The 19,893-nt window shown below is 36.6% G+C and overlaps 1 protein-coding gene across 8 annotated transcripts in view; it reads right to left on the bottom strand.

The window, feature by feature from the left end:
- Marchf1 (membrane associated ring-CH-type finger 1) overlaps positions 1–19,893 on the bottom strand; it is a 410,023-nt gene that overhangs the window by 122,957 nt on the left and 267,173 nt on the right. The window lies entirely within an intron of this gene.

Here is a 19,893-nt window from a genome sequence, read left to right as displayed (position 1 = left end):
GGTTCCCTGCCCTTCCTTATTTCTTATAGTACAACATGAGTGTTATATTCAGGTCAGAAAACCACTTGAACTTCATTTTGATTATTATGACAATGTTATCAGTCCTGCCAGATTAAAGCAATCGCCATCTCGATATTGTTTCTCTGCTCAGGCAAAGTGGATCATATACATTATGATTAAATAACACAGAATCTGTTCTGCCTCTTGCATAGAATTAATTTTGGTATAGCTTCCATTTCATTAGAGGAGCACTTTAAAACAGGTCAAGTGTAACCAAGACTAAATTGAAAATGCATTATTCTATTTTGGTAGGCCCTCCAAACTGATACATATTTAATGCAATTTTATAAGGAAGTTCAAATGTCAGGCAGACTCCTTTAAGGAAATAAATGTCTTACGTCTCACACTAGGTAATTTTAGAATAAACACTCAGTATCTATCTCGGCTACTATCCTGAAGCACTTTCTGGGTAGAAAATAAGCTATTTGTGTGAGTTATGTGGAATAAGCTGACAGTAGTGTTGTGAAGACTGCTCTCTTTATTGTCTGTGTCTCTTTGGGATTGACTTTATGCTTTCAGGAATACCTTGTATTTTTCTATAGTTTCTTTCTGAGCATTGGATTCTTGGAATTATGGGAGTTTAATGAAATTTAGGTTTCTGCCTTACCGTTTATCTACCTATTAACAGTTGTATTTATCAGGTTGTTCAGCCAGCTAGAGAACCACAGTAATTTTTAACTTTCACTTATGTAAACATAGCTGCTTGCAGATAAAGCCACTTTCTTTGGCAGTAAACACTAATTAAAAATGGAACATTTTTATTTCCATAACTGTCCTGATTTTTAAGAAATAAATGCATAGACTAAAGAGTCATGTACTAAAGTGTTTGCGTTTGTCACCACAATATGGAATTTGTGCCAGAAAGAAGGGTAAGCTATGCCCATAAATTATCAAGTGTAGTATTTGGCTCTCACAATACCCAAATCCACAGAAAGAGGAGAGAGTTGAATTGCTTCCCATCCTATCAGGGTGATTTGGGAGAATTGGAAATGAAAATTTCGGGGTTTCTTGTTGAAACTTGTGCTGTGGATTTCAGGAACTCATTGGATTTTTCAGGAATATTTTATTAGACATGAAGATATGCCGATTTGTTTCTTTTCTGGAAGACAGTCTCTGAGCATGTACGCTGCCATGTCCAATCTTCCCCAGCAGCTCAGCTCACCCTGCTTGGTGACTTCTGCCATTTAGAAAACCCTAGGATACATATAACCCAAATTCCCCTTCTCCCATGTTCCCTGAAGCAGTAAATGGCAGTACATGGACCCTCATATCTTCCTGGTAGTAAGGACAGAAACCTGAATATCACCTTAAACTCCTCTTTCATCTAACTCCAAAACTCCGAAGTCTGCAAGTCCTGTATTTTTTACCTTTTACAGAATATCTCCTATTTATCTCCACTTCTCGTCTTTAACTCCTATAATTCACTTGTGTCAACTGCCATTGCTTTTTTTTTGTTTGTTCATATGTAAGATTAATGTATTTGCCTTTGTACCAGCATTATATCGCCAAATGTAATTTTAATATTTTTTAAATAACAGATGTGGCCCATGTATGCATAAATGTCCGGGTCATGAAAGCTACAATGTGATTTTGATAATATCTTGTATTTTCCGGACATCAATATAAATGCATTACAAAAGTAGTATTATTCTTCCTCTGTCCCCCTTTATTATTCTCCTTCTATAACAAAATATAGTACACACACACACACACACACACACACACACACATACACACACACACACGTGTATATATATACACACATATCACTCTTATAATTCTTTATGTAATTATTATGCCTGGATTTTATATCCTGTAGGACTAGTGTAAATTTACTGTCACACCAATTTCTGGATGTTTCTAATTTTCTAGTTGATTTCAGTTTCATTACATCATATTGGTATACGCATATAACTTACTTTGATCATTTCTACCCTCTCATTCATCACCCTTCCCTCCCACCTTCCCCCAGTCTCTTTCCTTTTCACTAATAGCCTCCCTTACACATTCACTTTGTCTTTTTTTCCTTCTCAATTCTGTATGACAGAAAATAAGCACAACTTGTCTTTCTGAGTCATTTATTTCATGTGATATGATGATCTCTAGTCCCATCCATTTTCCTGCAAGTGACATGATTTTTTTCTTCCATACTGTTGCATAATACTCCATTATGAATATATGCCACATTTTCTTCATTCATTTATTGACTGGTGCCATTTAAGAACTTGGCTATTGAGAGTTGTGCTGCAATAAACATGGGTATTCAGGTTTCTCTATAGTCTGCTGACTAATTCTTTCAGGTACATACTGAGGAGTGGTATAACTAGATCATATGGTAATTTTCACTTTTTTAGTCTTTTTAGGAACTTCCACACTGATTTCCATAATGGCTGTACTAATTTACATTCCATTAATGATCTATAAAGGGCTCCATTTTCCTGCATCCTTGCCAGCATTTATTGTTATCTGTATTCTTGATGATTACCATACTAACTGGAGTGAAATGAAAACTCAGTGTAGTTTTGATTGGCATTTCCCTGATGGCTAAACATGTTGAATACTTTTTGGCCATTTGCATTTCTTCTTTTGAGAAATGTTTGTTCGGTTTATTTGCCTATTTATCTATTGGGTTGGGTTATTTTGTGATGACTTTTTTTTTTTTTTTTTGTACCAGAGATTGAACCCAGGAACACTTAGCCACTGAGCAACATCCCCAGTCCTTTTTTAAATTTTAGTTTTTATTTTGAGACAGCCTCTTGCTAGGTTGCTTACAATCTTGCTAAATTGCTAAGGCTGCCTTCGAACCTGCAATACTTCCCTGCCTCAGCCTCCTGAGATACTGGGATTCCAGGTGTGTGCCCTCATGTGCAGCTTGTCATTGCCTTTTAACTCTCTCTTGCTTGTCTGTCTTTTCCTAAATTGATTAGCTACAGTGCATTTACTAAACTCAGACCTTTCCACATTGCTTTCCTCTTTTAAATCTTAAAGTGGTCTTCAGAACTTTCACACTCAAATTCTACTCCTTAATTTAGACCAAGGATGGTGCACGATCTGGTCCCCACTCATCCCACATTTCCATCTTTGTCACTTTTCCAAATGCAGCTGTTGGCTCCTAACTACAAGCAGTTCCAGAACATCATATTCTGTTGTGCCTTTATTGTTTTGCACATGTTGTTTCTATATTACTTTTTCAAATTGTTGTCTATTACTCTACTTATAAAAATTCAGCTTGGGCTTAGGCAACACAGAAAGCCTTTTTAGATTCTGCAGACTAATTTGTATCCTACTTCTTTGTGGTGCTATAGCATTATTCTTGTCTTTTCATAAGTCAAGGACCCTTTCTCTGAAGTTTAAGGAATCTAGTGTTTACATCTGTGTCATATCTAATCCTTTCTCAGTATGAATCCTCCCTAGACTCGGAGAACTTTGCTCCTTGGAACGCCACCCTCCAGGTCAGTATTTTGTGGCTCAGCATGCTCTTGACTTCGCTCTGGCCACTTCTATATTCTTCTGGGGCTCCTTGCTATCTTTTCTCTGTGAAACCAGGAGTGCTTTTTTTCAACTCTATCTTTAGACTTCTGAACTCTATTTTGAACTCACTTCTGAACACACACCTGAGATGCTCAATAGATATTTGCTGATTGGATTTACGATAACCAGATGTTCAATAGGGCCATCTTGTTGCTGAACTTCACCTCAGAACAGGTAAACCATATTCCCACAATTTAAAGGATTTCAATCTCATGTCTATAGGATTTACTAAGAGATACACTCTCCCAAACTAGTTTGTGACTTTTGTATGCCACTAACCATTTTCAAGCGATATAAAGAAGAAAAAAATTAATAGGAAAGAAGTTCTAAGAGGTGTGGTTGGGTGAATGATTCTATCCATCTCAAGTTAGAGAAGCTTTAGGAAAACCTCAAGACTTTTCAGAACTGGCCTAGGCAGCTGTGTAGGTCATGTACTGCACCTTAGGGGTGCCATTTCCATTGGCACATCTTAGGGGTTTCATTAGATGTTGCAGTTGCTCAAGTCAAATAATTTTCAGTCATTTAACAGTAAAATATTTGTTCTGATAAATCAGTGCATTATATGTTGTAAGTTAACATATGTCTGTCTATTAACAATACATGGAAATACGTAGTATCTTGAGCAAGTGGTGACTTTTCTTACTTTATACAAAGGTTCAGTGTGGGTCGGTGGTAAGCCAGAGGTTCATATTTATCATCTATATTTTAGAAGTTATAGAGATTACTGTTTGTCTCGTCTAGAAAAATTTAAAGATAAGCGCCTCACGGATTCTAGGCACTAAATGCAAAGTGACGAGAGAAAACTATTTGGAATAAGATGTATTTCTGCTGCTGAGGAGTGAAGGTTCACATTTCCTGTGGATGTGAATAACCTAGAGGGAAATCAGACTTTCCTGATGGGAAAAGTAGCCTTATTAGAAAATGTCTGTGTGGACGTGTTCTGCTTATGATGGCTGAGTAACAAATTATCCCAAAACCAAGTGTCTCAAAATGATGACATTTAGTTTGTTCATAAATTTACAATCTGGACGGGGCTCAACAAAGATAAGCCTGTTGGCTCCTCTGGCATCAGCAATAGGGGCCTCAGGCTGGGGCAGGAACCATGTGGAGGCTGTCACTGGCTCACTGTCTGCAGGCTGAGCTGGGAAGACTGGAACAGCAGGGGCAGAACAGCTGTGCTCCTCTGGCCCAGGAGCTCTTCCTTGTCTGCAGGAGCTCTGCAGTGTCTCCAGGGACACACTGGAGGCCAGCCAGCATTCTGAAACGGCCTCCTGGGGCTGTCCAAGTGTGTGTGTGTGGTGAGAGAGAGATAACCAGGCAGAACACGTTTTACCGTTCATGCCCAGTCTTAGAAGTCACATGGTAACACTTCTGCCACGTTCAGTTAGTCAAGGAAGTTACAAGGGCCCATCCCGTTTCTCAGGGGAGAGAAAAAGTCCTCTGAGAGGACTCTCAGAGGTGTGCTAATGCAGCTCTGTAGGAAGAGCATGGGGCTGGGGATAGACACTGGTGTAGCCAGTAACAGGAGCTCTGGAAGCATCCGGAGGTATTCACTAGAAAGGATGTTGCCCATGTCAGGGAGAAGTGCCATTCAACAGTCTCCAGGCCAAAACCAAACCCAGCCCTGCTGCAGAGGTGCTTCAGAACAACGCTGGCCTTGGTCATTGTCAAGCCAGATTGAGAGCACCACCATTGTTCTTTCACTAGGCTCAGAAGCTTTCCATAAGATTTCTTTCTTTATTTTATCCCCTATTTCTAATTTAAACCAATCTCTCATTTCTTCATTTTAAATATTGATCATAATCAATATTTCTTCTTTCCCGTCATTACCAAAATTGCTCAGTGTCTCAAGAGCCTATATGTATCTGGTTTATTGTAATGTTTCTGGACACATTCTTTGCCATGAGTTCCTCAGATCAATCCCCATCTAACCTAACACTTCATCTCTAAATAGTTCACAAAATGCAAAGCCTTAACTCGCCTTCAATATTCATATACAGTTCTTTGGTTAGGTCAAGTTTACATATAGTAAAATGTATAAATCTTAAATGCACCACGTGACAAGTTTACAGTGGCATCTTTTTTAGCTTTATTTTTATTATGCCATGTTTCTTCTTGAAAGATTCCAATGTCTTTTCTATTGTCTACTAAAATGAACCCCCAATATTTTCTTAATACAACCACATCAATTATCTATCATTTATTAAAATCTGTTGATAACACACTTTTAAGATGATATATAACGGGCAATGTCTATTTTAAAAGTTAAATGAAACTTATTTTTTAACTAACATATGAAAACATAAAAAAGTATGCATATTTGTGATGTTTCAATATAGGTATAAATTATATAATATTTAAATCGGTGTAAACACATCTGTCAGTGTTAGTGATAGCAGGTGTATAGGACTTATTAGGGTCCTTGACACACAGCAGGTGGTCATTAAGCATCCTGAAGTTCCAACCCCAAGAAACTTAAAAATCCACTCCTGTCATGTGACCAATAAAGTCACTTTTGAAATAAATAGGGGTTTTTCTCAGATATAAATTTTTCAAATTTAATTTTATTACGTATTATGCATCAAGCAAATTGTCACCTTATACTTGGACAGGAGGGATCTTTACAAATCATGCATAATGTTTAACTCAATACTTGACACGTAAGTTTCAATAAATGCTAACTTAAAAGCATTGATAACATTGATATTGTTGAATTTTTCCATTAAAAAAGTCAAAACACTCAACTGACAAGAACAAAGCTGTGTACAAAATGAGTACACTGTTATAATTCAGTGTACAAAGTCTAGAAATACAATAGTTAAATGAGTATTTTAAGAATTATTTTTAGTCAACTTGTTTTATTCTTGGAACAGCTAAGTTTTGGCAAGACCAAACTCTCCTATCATAAGTTTGTCCAAACTATGAAATTTAACCTCTCGGACATGGATTATTAATCTTCAAATTTGCTATTAACTTTTTAGTGAAAATGTTTTTGTCTATTTGTTCAGATGGGCCATTATGAGTAGTTAATTTTTATGTTTGCTTTTTCTTACCTTAAACAGAAATCATCTTGAAATAGTGGCAATAACCAAGAGAACGAGAATCAAGAAAGCCCCTAATATAGAATGGCTGGGTGACCTGTCTGGGACCTCAAGATAGAGGTAAGTTCCTCAGAGGAAAGAAACCACATTCTTTTCATCTTGCATGAACCAGTACAAAAGTCCTTTGCTGAATAAAAGAATATTAAATAAGTACTTTACTGTAGTTGGGTCATCTAAATGTTCCCTTTTGATAGACAGAAGGCCTGAGATGAGTGACTAATTGTTCTATTTTCACTTTCTGAAGGTGAAGAGTCACAAGGAGTCTGAGGGAGAAGAGTCATTGGGCCTGAGAATTATGGTGTTTGGGGGACGGTGTGATATTTTCACTGACTTCAGGTCTAGTGGATATGGATTCTCCAAGATCATATTTGTCCTTGTGGCAGCAAGAAAAACTTATTATAACTTTTCCTTTTCCTCATTTCTGGAAAGATGAAGCGGGGAACAAAGCACATGGTTATTGAATTTCGTCTTAAATTGATCTATTTATATATCACTATTTCCTCATACAGTTTTGGTTGTAAATTTTAATGAAATGAGAATCAAATGAGGGAATACATAATGTGTCTCTGCAGTAATTAGTGAGATAGAGATTTGACAATTATCCAGTTAATCTGATCAACAAAGACAGCCAAATTGGGTAGTTTTATGTCTCAAAGTGGATTTATTTGGCCTAGTCAATCCAAATTGACTATGCACATTAATTACATTAGCAACACAGCTGCCAACATTCTCCTCACTGTAGGATACATGGAAAGAGCTCAAAAGTAGGGGATGATGAAGGACGTGAAAATATTAGATGATAGGAAGTAATAAATAAATGTAGCTGAGAGAAACATAAAAGCAGGACTCAACTGTAACATGCAAAAAAAGACAAAAAGTGAGGGTCATAGAAACATTAAAATAGACAAGCACTATCTAATAATCTAAGAAAAAAGAGGAAAGAGCAGCAAGAGGAGATGGTGTAATTCTATGGAAATCATGTCAACAATCTTTTGTTAAAAGGGATTAAAGATGATCAAAACTCTTGACTTCGTTGACTTTTAATAGCTTAAACTACACCTGTTATGGTTTGGATGTGAGGTGTCCTCCAAAAGCCCATATATGAGACAATGCAAGAAGGTTCAGAGAAGAAATGATTGGGTTATGAGACCCTTAAACCAATCAGTGAATTAATCACCTGATGGAACTAATTGAGTGGTAGCTGAAGGCAGGTGGGGTGTGGCTGGAGGAGGTGGGGCAACAGGGGCATGACTTTGGGGTACATATTTGTATCTGGCAAGTAGAGATCTCTCTTCCTGCTTTCTGATCATCATGTGAGCCGGTTCCCTCCCATAGTCTCCCACCACTATGTCCTGCCTCACCTTGAGCCCAGAGGAATGGAGCTGGCTATCTGTGAACTGAGACCTCTGAAACTATGAATCCCCAAATAAACTCTTCCTCCTCTACAAATGTACTGGTCAGGTATCCTAGTCACAGCATCCCAAAAGATAATTAAAATAACACCACTTAAATTTGAATTAAAATATGTCCAAACCCCTCACTGATACAGCTTTATAGATGATGGTCAATCCAAATTGACTATACCAACATCATGAGTTGGGAAATCCACAAAATAGAATTTACCCCCCCAAAAATTTATAGGTTAAAAAAATGTTAGGATGTAACTATCTCCCTGCCATATTAGATAACATGAATTTAAAGAAAGTTTCTATATTTTATTGAGGCCAAAGGTGTTCAAGAGTAACATTGATTTATCTTCCAATCCATTTTTCTTATGAGATTTTAGTTGAGGAAACACAGAGGAAGAGAAAATTATGATTGCTCAGAGGAATAGTAGACAGCACTCATTTCCTTTTCCTTTGAGTTCTATCTCTTACCCCCATCTCCCCAAATCACAGAAAACTATTAATTTATGGGTAGTTAGACTTAAAACTTATTTATTCCCATTACCTCTGAGATTCATCACACCAACATAATAAATTGAGTGAAATCAATCTCATGTAAAATAAATCCCTTCTTATTGGAAAAGAAACAAAAACTGCAAAGTTGCTTTTTGTTTCTTCTCTAATATGACAGATGGTCAGTGAGGAGGGATGATTTTCACCCCTGGCACCACAAAACCACATGTTAATCATTTGCTTTTGGAGTTATAATAGAAACCAAAAACAGGTCCACTACAGCTTTATGATTTAGCCTGGAAGAGTACTTCCAACATTACCAGCACTACACTCACAACAATAGAGATATGTTATTAATTCCTTGGGCTCATTGATGATCAATCAGTTCAGTTAAATTTTTGTATAATTGCAATCAATTTAAATTTAGGTAGCCACCTGTGACTAGTGGCTACTACACTGGACAGGGAAGTTCTGGTATCAATAACCAGCTGTTTGCTACTAAAAATTCACCTATATAGGATATTTTTTCCTATCCATCTACTGAAGTGAATCCTTTTCATCTTGACCTCAAGGACCCGGACTCAGAAAAAAAACTTCTTCCCTATAACCTATAGGATGGATAAGTACTACTCACATCCTAAGGCACATTTAAAAGACGTGATAGCCTCAATTCATTTCACAAATCTACTAATATGTTTTATAGTAAAAAGGAGGACATTTGAAAAGTAGGAAAGTGGAACATGGAAGAGTTTAAGTTCAACGGAGGTGGTTCCTTTTACATATGTCGAGATTGCCACTGCCAATGTTACTCCTTTGAAGTCTTGGCTTTATTCTTCTGCTCTGACTGTCCTCTCCCAGTGGGTGGCTGGCATGACCTTTCTTCTGAGTTCTCAGGAGTCTGTGTCTGGCTGAGCATTACATCAACAGATCTGAACTGCCTGCACTCCTGGTGATAGGTCAGATTTCTTCAGCTAAGAAGACACATGGCATAAAGACTAAATGCCAACAAGAATCCCATGCTCCACTGTGTTTGACACATAAGACAACCTGCAGCCTCATTTTTAAAATTTCAGCTCTGAAAACATAATGTATCCTAACAACAAACTCTGTTTTCTACTAAAATTACCTTGACCTCGAACTTCCCCCAGAGTCATTTTCTTTTTAAGGGATCTTCACAACAGCAATAGAATGAAAGTGATTAAAGATTGAAAGAAGACTATATCCATCTACTACTATGTTGAGGGAGATAAAATACTATTGATCCTAACTTTGTAGTGAGCATTCTGTTCCACGATTTAGTCACTGACAATAGTAAAGACAGGGTTTAAAACAGTCCTTAAAGACCATCAGCCAAATTTTCTTGTTTTAGTGATGAAATCCTTCTCCTACCTACATACATATGTTGTTCACATTAAAAAGAACTTTGATTCTGAAGAATGAAAACCATTGTATTACAGTGGTACATGCATAGCCATGTTTATAACAGCATAAACTATGAAACCAACCTAGGTGTCCATCAATGAATGAATGGATAAAGAAAATGTGGTATATATACACAATTTTATTTAATTTAATCTTTTTATTCAGCCAGAAGAAAGAGTGAAATTACAGCATTTGCAGGAATATGGATGGGACCAGAGACCATTATGTTAAGTGAAATAAATTCAACTCACAAGGCGAAGGGACCTATGTTTTCTCTCAGATGCAGAAGTTAGAGAGGAAAAAGGAAAAGAAAAGTGGGGCCAGATCTCATGGAAATCCAAAGGAGATCAGTAGAGGAAAGGGACTAGGCAGTGGGAAGTGGGAGGGGGGAAGTGCTGGGTGTGATATTGAACAAATTATATTGCTATGTGCATGTACAAATACGCAACAACAAATCCCATCATTGTGTACAACTATAATGTACCAATAAAAAATGTGGAAAAGACAAAAATAATAAAAAAAAGAACTTCTAACAGTTCCATTTATTAGAAGGCTGGACACTGAAGGTAATTCTAATGGTGAAATAAACTGCCAAATCATAAAGATTAAAGCTTAAGGACCATGTTTATGAAGTAAAAGGAGAGAACATGTTTCACAGACCACCATACCTACCACTTGCAATAATACAACTGAAGGCCTCTGAAAAAATTTAGCAGACTGAAAAAAGCTAGCTTCAAAGGTAATAGATTTCTTTACTTGCTAGGGTTACTATTACAAAAAGCTCAAAGTGCCAGGAAACACTCATAGTTTTCAATGTCCTGGAACTTCTCCTGGTCCCTTAGTTGGGAGTGTTCCTTCTTTGAACTAGAACTCGAGGACATACAGAGTCCAAAGTGAAGGCTACTAGAAGCACAATTTCTCCAAAAGGATGATGAACAGGGTAACTTCCGCTCTTACCCCTTAGTGCCAATTATAAAAGGCAAAGCATCATTTTGTAGATGTTGACATAAAACATACTGCATCCTATGAGCGTTATCTCCCTTCTCCCAGGCTGTCTTTTCTAAGTTGATACCTCTGATGAACCTTAAAAAAGCTCTGTAACTGGTGTATCAAACAGCAGCAGCAGGCTGGTAGGGTGTGAATCCTATCGTGACACATCCATGCACACTTTTTTTTTTTTTTTTTTGCTATAAAATGAGTCCCTGGGCCTGAGATGATGTTAGGTGAAATCCTATCCTATGTTAGAACACACTCTTAGTCTTCAGCTACTATCCTGATTGATAGCATGAGAAAGTTCTGCTACATAATGGTGACAGGGAGAATATGTTCACTCATTGAGTGACATACTAGAGTGCCTTTTCCCCTTGCAAAATGTGGCTATAAATGGGCAAATATAGTTACACAGCCTGATAAAAGCATGGCAACCAGATGCCTCATGCAAGCAGTCTCTGCAGCAGAAATGCTAGCAAAAAGTAAAAGAAATCTAGTATGGCTCTGGATGAATAAGAAGGTGATTATCAGTTATGAACTCTGACCAAATGCAGCAATGAGGGCTGTATTTCATCCCAATTAATCCCACTTAACTTCTTCTTATAAGTTTCCTCAAAAAGCATGCCCAATTAGAATCCTGCAGAAGCTATGTTAAAGTGAATTGAACTTACTGTGATACACAAGTGGGTCTCAGAGGTCTCGGGAGTCATCTTTAGTGGCAGCTATTATATCTCCTCTAAAATTTGCTACTAAGGAGAAGAAAAGTGCCCCCAACATTCAGCTGCTGAAATGTTAACTGGTCTCTACAGCTCCCTTCTTACCATTAGCCAAAGAGGAAATTTCTCACCCAGGCGTTCATATATTCTTCTACTCTCCAGAGATCAATGGTTCCTTGACTTTTACTCTCTCCTCAAGATGGGACTAACATCTGGTGCCATTTTTGTACTAGACCTTCTCTATGGTATAGCTGAAAATTGTGTGCTGTGGTTAACAATGAATTCCTGGCCTGGCATGGTCCAGGGATCAGTGCTCTGAAAAACCTACTCATTCTATATTAAGAATATTTTTATTATAACTTAACACAATTAGAACATTTAATTTCACTCTGTTTCCTGCAGAATCCTGGTAATAATAATAAGTTGCATGTGATATCTTTTATAGAGCAGATCTACACCCTATCTCTGTTATGTGATATCAATCTATAATGCTTGTGTCATTCTTGATACTTACCATAAATGAGGATTAAAAGCAGTTTGCATTCACCTGGTAAGGATTTCAATATACATTCATAGCCTGGTGCCAGGGATATTTCACAATATAGTTTGGAGGTGACCTCCATTGTCTGGCAGTTGCCAAACATAAGAATAGTTCATTGTATTGATGACACCATCATTTATAATCAGATCCAGTGAGTCAGAAGAAACCAATACTCTGAATGCCTCATTAGACCTGTGTGTTCCAGAGGGTAGAAGGAAAAAAACCTACATGTATTCAAGGGCTGGATAAAGCAGTCAGATTTTTAGAAATCTCATGGTCTGGTGCATGGTAATAGATTCTTTCTAGAGTGAAGGACAAATTTTGACCCTTCCTTAGCATTAAAAAAGACCAGAGTGCTCCGTAGGAATCTAAGAACCTTAGAATAATGCACAGACCCCTGTATCAGATGACTCAGAAAGGCTGCAGTTTTGAGACGGGCCCAAAAAGAGACAAGGTTCCTCTGGAGTTTCAGCTTGTGATGTGAGCAGCCTTGATGCTGGAGCAATCATAAAATGGCAAATTCCATGCCATGAGAAATAGAAATGCAACGTAGTTTCTTTTCTTTCTTTTTTTTTAAATCAAGCTCCAAATGGAATATGCAGTTTTATTACTTGTATTTTAATTTATCTTCCTTTCAGATATAATTAAATATCTTTCATTAGGTCTGATTTTAAAAAAAATCATTCTATTTAGAAAATGCTACAGCAAATGAACTAAAAAATCTCCAAATGGAGAATCAGAGTGAAACCTCTAGTGTTCAAGATCATGTTATTGAAGCAGAGCTCCCTTTACCACTTAGAAAAAAGCTCCTTGGCCCTATAAAGGCTGAATAACTGACCATGACATCAGTTACCATATGGCTGGAGATGTCCTCAAGAGCTTAATAACAAAAGCCATGTGTCTGGTAGGCAGAGCAGCAATTCATTGAACAACAGAACTTCCCATTGCTAGGAGGTGAGGCTGCTGCTATGAAATGGGAAAGCATTTTTTCATTTACCTACCTACAATTTTAACTGTAATTGGATGATTACAGCAACCGTGGCCTGCTAAGGGCATGGAAATCAGGACTGGAGGTCAGAGACACTTCGCCAGCAAGCCACTTAGACTAAAGGAAGTGATCATCAAGAACAAGAGATAACTGGGAAGAGTGTTAGAAGTTATGGCTCGGCAGCTTCAGGAGCAAGAGTTCTTTCTTCTAACATATGCCTTTTACTATTTTCCTTAGATGTGGTAAACAATCATCCTCTATAAGAATTCATGAGAGGATGGAATGAGTTCCTATGGATCAAGGTGGTACAACGGATGAGCTGTAACAGACACTGTCAGTATTTCACCTCGATCCTTTCGGGTCCCTTTCCTCATTACTCAGTACATGGTTCCCTCAGCTCCCGGATGCTCTTGTTTATAAAGTTCTGTAACTTTAATTCTTTGGGAAACTGCCCTTTGGCTTCTTGGGCAGGTAACCCACAAGTAAAGAGAGTCAAGTGCCTGGAAGTTCTCCTCTCCCCTCAGCATGACCCTGAGCCAGTGAAGGACAAACACTGGAGAATGAAAGCCTGGCTCCCTGGCCTCCACAGGGGCCACATGGAAGTGCATTTTATGTGACAGAGTCCCTATGGAGGAGCAGGGGAGCTTCTCTTGACTTTTGCCCTGTCCTGCTTTTCTCATGCCTGTCATGGTTTCTCCTGGGAAAACTAGTAAATCACTGCTAAAAATTCTTATCTCAGAATCTTCTCTGGGCAGCCCAAGATATCTTTCCATGATACATTTATGTAGAAAATTTGAGTTGTCAGATATTTGAGTCTGGACTTCGTGGCAGAGATTTGGGCTAAAAAATATCTTTTTTTAAGACTTATTGGCCCCCAAATTATAATAAAGTCATGAGGCTAGAAGAGAAATCAACCAAGAAGTGAATGTATATATATATATTGGATAAGCCTCAGAACATAAGAAGGTCTTAGATTCTCTTAATCTTCCCCCAACACTATTACTAACTCAACATTTTCTCAGTGTTGCTCTCAGGATGAACTTTAGACTGAGGCTTTAAGAAAGTTCTCAGATTAGTCAACTCATTTTCAGTTATTTCCTCATTTTACATCCCACTTTACTTCAACAACCTATCACACCCGCAAAAGGTATGATGTCTGGGGGTATGGCTGATTTATAGGTCCCTTGTATCAGATCAAGCCAAGATGGATCTCTCAAAAAATCAGAACATTAAACACCTGCTCAGAGATGCAAAGGCTTGGCTCAGATTCAGCTGAAAGGATTCCCAGTACATTTTACATATGGGGAACACTTTCACCTTGACCTTGCTGGAAAATACTTTAGAATCTTAAAGATAGTATAATGCCTGTACACAGTACATCCTTAAAACTATTTATTGAGTAAATTGTGTTGACTATATCAAACATTTTCATTTGTTACAGCATGAACTAGGATATTCATGCAAGAGGAAGTTTTAGGAATAATATTTTATAAACTAAATACCATCATTACCCTAACATTCTATATTTTTGGATAGAAACCAATTGAAAAATTCAGATGTACATTTGTGAAGTTAAGGAAGTCTATGAAGTATATTAGGAAATTATGGAAAACTATTGAAATCTGACTTGGTGAAGGTAGTGGATTTTAAATTTTTTTCATAAATAGTTTAGATTTTGTGAGTTGCTTCTGAATCAAACCCCAAAGCACAGTATTTTATTTAAAAGAAACTTCTGTTGACTTGAATCAAAAGTACAAGGCTTTCTTTCCTTTTTGACAGTTTAGTTTTGAAAGTTGTTTTCCTTCTGAAATATATAATACACTATTTCTGGTTGAATGTAATTATCCTACCATAGAAGTATAAGAAAGGTGAAATTTGTCTGATTTTACATTTTAAGGAAAGTATTTGTGAATTATTTCTGTTTAAAAAAACAGCAACAAGAATAACTAATCTCTTGAGCAGCTTTTCAAAAATAAAGAAGTGATGGATAAATAAATGATGCTTTGTTGACATCTATTTTGACAATCTCATATACATTGTTCTGCACCCATGTGGCTTCTCTGTAGCTCTTGGATCAACTTTAACTTATTCAGGACACCCCAATCTTACTAAAATATTAATAAAGTTATAGTCTTGTTTTTATTAAAACAAACTAGATATATACACTAATAAGAAACAAATGTTGAAATGAACATAAAATTTAAAGTATAATTGCAATTAAATAATATATGGGTATGAAGATTTGAAGATTCAGAGGTAAAAACTGATACTCACTAACCATTCAACTTTAAATTATTTATACCACATTTGGAATTTGCATAATCACAGCAGCAAGATTATTTTTATAAATTATAGTCCTGAATGGTAAAAATAATAATGTTCAGTTTCATATAATTTATTTAAAAAGTCTTAGGGCATAGGCACCTTGATGGTTCTAAGTCCATTTCTCCATTTTGACAGTTTCCAAGTCAGATTATACTTGTATGATTAAAGTGAAAGTATTCTATTATTCAAAATGCCATATGAAAAGCCTCTTAAAACTATTTAATGTGCCTCCTTTCTAATCTATGTTTATGTTTTCTAGCTTCCAGGCCTTGTTCTTAGATTCCTTTAAGCCTCCTTTCCTGACATTTGATCAGTTCACGCCCATTTTTCAAGTCCCTATTCAGTATGCCATTCTTCCAAGAAAACTTCTCTGATGCTATTCTGTCCCAAATATATGAAATGATCACTCTCTGAACTCTTATAATCTCTGTCTGTATTTCCTTTTAAGGTAATATGTCAGTGGTCCCCTTGGCTATGCCCAGGGTCTCTGATTTTCTAGAACTTAGTACTAAACATAATTATACTCTGGCTATGATTTATTACAGTGAAAAGATACAGAGCAAAATTAGTAAAGGGAAAAGACACAAGGCTGAAGCCCAGAGGAACCAGGAACAAGCTTCCAAAAGTTCATCCCCATAGATCACACAGGAAGTGCGTTATTCCTACAGCCCTGGATTGTCCACCAGGGAAACTCATTAAAGACTCATTGCATAAAGTTTTTATTGAGAACTAGTCCTATAGACTCACTTGCCTAGCATGTTCCAATATTCCAGACTCCCAGAAGGAAAGCACGTGTTTAGGACAAGCCACGCTGTTTGTAATCCAGGCACAGTGAACCATCTCGTGAAATAGGATGGCACTTCGGAAACCCCAGTTCTCAGATGACAGCAAGGGCTAAACTTGACCGTATGTCTTTCAAAGGATGGGAGTCCAGGCCTATTATGATGACGCTTTGTGTACTGGTTGTCACATTAGTTCTACTTTATGAATATGCATAGTACAGGAATCTACCTTACAAACATACATATCTTACAACTTGTCTCAACTATCTCAGGGTAAGCCCATTGAAGGCTGAGTTGGGATTTCTTTCATTATTCCAGCATTCCAGCATAGAATGAGATTGTTGAAAGCAGACACTTGACAAGTATTGATGATTAGAAGATTAGCTCATTTAGGAAGGAACTTCAAGAATAGGCAGGAAAGTAAACTTAACAGTATGGGCAGGAGTCTTGTCCTCCTGTTCTCTATATTTTCTGTAATTTTTCTGAATTAATGGCCACAGGATAGCACATATTAGATAAAAGATAAGAGAGCTACCAATTTTAAGTAAGACTAATGCTGGTATTAGAGATGTTATTAATATTAAACATAAGTACATTTTAAAAGAATCAGCAATATATAGTATCCACTCTTTAATTTATTCTGATTCAACTATAAAAAACCAGGTATATATATTGTAGACCATGTTTAAAGTCACTTTCTTATAAAGAGACTTATTGAGCACTTATTTAATGTTCTCAGTGAGTTATAAATATTAAGAACAGGGTAATTATAAGAGCTAATACTTATGCCATGCCAAACAATGTTCTAAGCACCACTCCGAGAGTTAGATACAGTGACATATTCTACCTTAGAGATAAGGTTATGAAAGAAGTTTAATCACCTTTTGAAGCAGTGCCTCTGATATCAATCTTCTTAAATGCTACCCTTTACTGATTCTCACACCCCTGAAAAGCTCAGGTGTGCATACTATCTCTCTTCATTTTTTTTTTACAATATTAAAGAAAGAATCTTTGCTCTGCTTTCAATGTTTTCTTTGCCAACATTTTAAAAATTAAAGAACCCAAATATCCCTAGATTTTTGCCATCCAATTCTTGGTAGACTCTATGGTCTTAACGAAGAATTTGTCACTATCAATAATGCATAAAACATAATGAAGATTTAACAATGCATTTATCATTTGTGATTATCATTCTGCACATAAATAAACAGAAAGTTATACCAGCATAGAAAAAATAAACCTATATACACTGGAATCTATTTATCCCTACCAGTATTAGGTAGTTGAGTTTTGATACAATGAAGTGACTGTTTAAGAATAAAGCTTTTTATTCCCTTCTGAATAGGAAGCATTTATATTTGAACCAAAAAGAAAAAAAAAAAAAGAACTCAGAGAAGAGAAATTACACTTGGGATTTATTTTATTTTCTTAAAGAATTAATCAGAAGCCTAAAAGTTATAAACAAGCTACATTCTGTTAGATGCAAACAGCAGTTTAGAAAGAAGATATTTTTGCTCCTAGATCCAGAATATTTGGTGTGACAAAGGAGTTGTCAGTAATGTTGACAAGTGTCTAAGTTGTTACCTCTTCAGCATTCTTATTGAAGTTGAGAAAGATGACTATTCTGTGGCTGTGGGCAAAGCTCTTCACTATGAAACTAGGATGACAGGCATTTGAAAGGCATTGTGTTAATTTACAACAACTGAAGCAAACCTCCTTCAGGTGACTTACTTTATCATCCATGTCATAGAGGAGGCAGCTGTGTCTTGGGGAGGTTAAGGGAATGTCTCAGGGTCATGCAAATAGAAAGTGGCAGAGCAGAGACTTGAACTCAACTAAATTTGTACTCAACCAAAGGCCACATTGACTGTGAAATATCAGAAGGGACCCAAATTTTAATGCAATTAGAAATGTTCAGTCCTGTATTAACTTTCTAATACTATCACAAATAGTTGAGATAATCAACATAAGGTTTACTTTGGGCTCACAGTTCTAGAAATTCCAGACCATGATTAGGATAGCCTGTTGCTTTTAGGTCATGTCATGTATAAAGAGTGGATGGTGTTTTGATTTGCATTCTCTAAATGCTAGTGATGTTGAACATTTTTTAATATATTTTTTGACCACTCCTATTTCTTTTTCTGTGAAGTGCTTGTTCAGTTCCTTAGGTCATTTATTGATTGGATGATGATGATGATGATGATGATGATGATGATTCTTTGGTGTTAAATTTTGTGAATTCTTTCTATATCCTGGAGATTAATGATCTGAGGTGCTGGTGGTAAAGATATTCTCTGTTCATATTCTTGATTGTTTCCTTTACTGTGAAGAAGCTTTTTGGTTTGATACCATCCCATTTATTGATTCTTGATTTTACTTCTTGCCAAGCTATGGAACAAACCTAGGTGCCCTACAACAGATGAATGGATAAAGAAAATGTGGTACATATACACAGTGAAATATTACTTAGCCATTAAGAAGAATTAAATTATGGCATTTACCAGTAAATGGATGGAGCTGAAGATTATCATGTAAGTGAAATAAGCCAATCCCAAAACACCAAAGGCAGAATGTTCTCTCTGATATGTGGATGCCCATCCCAACAAGAGAGGCAAGATTAGAAGTTCAATGGACTAGACGAAAGAGAATGAAAGAAAGGGATGGGGGTGGGAATGGAAAAGACACTATAATGTATTGGACATATCTTTCCTATCCTTATATATAAACACACAACCAATGTAATTCCACAATATATACAACCACAATAATGGGATCTTAATTGGAACAAGTTATATTTATTCTGTGTATGTATACTATGTCAAAATATACTCACTGTCATGTATATCTAGAAAGAACAAATTTTTTTTAAAAAAGAGAAAAACTGGAAAACAAAAACAAAAAAACACAAAAGAGTGGGTGATAAAGCAAAACCATTCCCCTCATGTCCAGAGAACAAAAGAGGGCAAGGAAAGGAAGGGAAGGTACTCAAGGGCATTCCTCTTAAAGACCGAAAGACCTCCCACCAAGCCCCTCTTCCTAAAGGTGTAACTCCACAACATGCACAATCACAAAAATGGGAAGTTACACTCCATGCATGTATGATATGTCAAAATACATTCTACTGCCATGTATAATTAAAAAGAACAAAAAAATTTAAAAAGGGTTCCATTACCACCCAACATTATCTCTTTGGGAACCAAGCCACAAACATTTAGGCTTTGGAGGGACATTTGCTATCCCAAGTATAGCAAGTCTGAAGCACTGACATACAATTCTCTATAGGTTAAATTACAGCAGGATTGAGCCCAAATTCCTGAGAAATTAAATTTTGGGGAATTGTACTATTATTAATGATACAGTTTTAATTCAGGTGTGCAGTCGCTCTGTGGTGTTTGAAACAAGAGAAAAAAAAAAGAAAATATTTTGTACCTCAACTCTGAAGGCAGCAAATTATCTCTTGGACACAGCATTAAAGAGAGCAAAGAGTAGTTTAACTAATTATGTTGTATTAAATCATTACTTTTTCACAATAAAAGCTT

This window comes from Urocitellus parryii, chromosome 14, assembly GCF_045843805.1.
Source record: "Urocitellus parryii isolate mUroPar1 chromosome 14, mUroPar1.hap1, whole genome shotgun sequence".
NCBI classification, from domain to species: Eukaryota; Metazoa; Chordata; class Mammalia; order Rodentia; family Sciuridae; genus Urocitellus; species Urocitellus parryii.
Note: the sequence above shows the minus strand (reverse complement) of the source record. Positions and strands in the feature narration are given on the sequence as shown.